This window comes from Phyllostomus hastatus, unplaced genomic scaffold, assembly GCF_019186645.2.
Source record: "Phyllostomus hastatus isolate PE091 unplaced genomic scaffold, TTU_PhHast_1.1 phas_contig_17, whole genome shotgun sequence".
NCBI lineage: Eukaryota > Metazoa > Chordata > Mammalia > Chiroptera > Phyllostomidae > Phyllostomus > Phyllostomus hastatus.
The window spans coordinates 25,126,277-25,128,123 of NW_025333664.1; the positions used below are offsets into that span (position 1 = coordinate 25,126,277).

At 45.7% G+C, this 1,847-nt stretch overlaps 1 pseudogene; it reads right to left on the reverse strand.

Annotated features, from left to right (window-relative positions):
- Window positions 1-1,075: 1,075 nt before the first annotated feature.
- Window positions 1,076-1,240, reverse strand: LOC123815430 (annotated as a pseudogene).
- Between the last annotated feature and the right edge of the window lie 607 nt (window positions 1,241-1,847).

The window sequence follows — 1,847 nt, forward strand, 5'->3', positions numbered from 1 at the left end:
GTAAGGGGGAGATGTGTAAAGGTCTGGCACAGAGTAAAAGCTCACTAAGCGTTTGGCATTTCTCATGTTGGCTGCAGATCACAAAAGTGAAGAAATGAGGTCCAAACACTCAGAAGAGGACACTTAGGGGTGAGTAAGGGAAGGGGTGTTGGGATGGGTACTACTGCGACTGACGAGCTAGGAATTGGAAAGGAGCTCAGTGAAAGTGTTATGCTTGTGGTTGCACTTTTATTATAAAGGATATATACAGGGCAAGGTCTGGAAGGGTCTTGGATGCAGATCGTGGATCTCCTCATGGAGTCAGGGGCATCACTCTCCCTGCATGTCAATGTGTCTACCAACTAGGAAGCTTTACCAAGCCTCATTGTCCAGAGATTTTATCTGGCTTCATTACATAAGCACAATGGACTGAATCATTGGTCATGTGATTAAACTCCTTTTCCAGCCCTCCTCCCCACCCTGGACGTGGAGTGGCTGAAAATTCCAACACGGGGCTACTCCTGTGCTTGGTCTTTCTGGTGACCAGCTAGGAGCTCATCCTGATTGCCTCATTAGCATAACAGACACTCTCATTACATAAGTAATTCTAAGAGGTTTTGAAGCTCTGTACAAGGAACCAGGGATAAAGCTCTATCGTCTCTTATACCACAGGTTTAGAACTGGGAGAACTGGGAACTGAGATTGAGTCTCACTGGGTTTGACCAAGGCCTACCTTGATTTATTTCTGTCTTCCCCAAACCTTGTTAGAGATGACCCTGACATTCATAGAATGTTCCGAGAACGCTTCACAGTCAGATAATGAAATGCCCCCAGGGGGGTGTAGCATTCCCAGAGGTACTGCAATAAAGGGTTGATGTACAGCTTGGACAAAGCAAGCTCCTATTCCATCCCCCGTCCCAAAAATCCATTTATTTTCATTTTTAAAAAATGTTTATTGATTTTAGAGAGAAAGGAAGACTAAGAGACAGGAACATCGATGTGAGAGAGAAACATTGATTGATTGCCTCCTGTATGTTCCTCAACTAGGGATTGAACCCACAACCAAGGTATGTTCCCTGACCTGGAATTGAACCCCTAAACTTTTGGTTTATGGGATGACTCTCCAACCAACTGAGCCACCCAGCCAGGGCCAAAAATAATCCATTTTATATGTTGTCCTTGGATAGAGGGTATAGGAGATGTTAAACTGATAAGAACAGATATGCTACACTTGATCTTAGCTAGAAGGCCAAGAAGTGATCAGATGATGGTACCTATGGAACTAGAAGGTGGAGGCTTCTCATTCTTACCTAGATTATGTTTTTCTTCTCTATGAAAGCCTGTGATGTTGTGGTGCTTGGAAGACAAGAGGAAAGGGGGCCCAAGTGATATACTGAAGCTTCTACTTGGGCGTGAGCAATCACAAGTTGGGAGCAGCCTTGTTGCTTTGATCAGAAGGTGGCGGTCTTTTGCCAACCAACACAGCAGACTTCCTGAGACTGAAGTGGGACTGCAGGTGCCTCCAGACAGAATGCTGTCACATGAAATAGTGGGCAAACTTTGCTACCCAGGGCCGTAAGTTCCTCAAACGCAGACTTCAGCACAGCCCTGGGACCATGTGGCCACCGAGTGAGACTGACATGTCCAGGCCAAAGCAGTGCTTGTATTTCCCAGAGTGGGAGCCCAGCTCTTCCACACTCTTCATGTGGAAGGGGAACACATTTCACACTTTCTATGCAGTGCTCACATCTGCTGTTTTTTGAAAAATGTCCAGTTTACCCATGACGAATGCAAATCCCTGAGATGAACTCATTGTTGCATTGTCTCCATTCACTCACTTTTCCTGCCCACTCCATCACTCACACTCT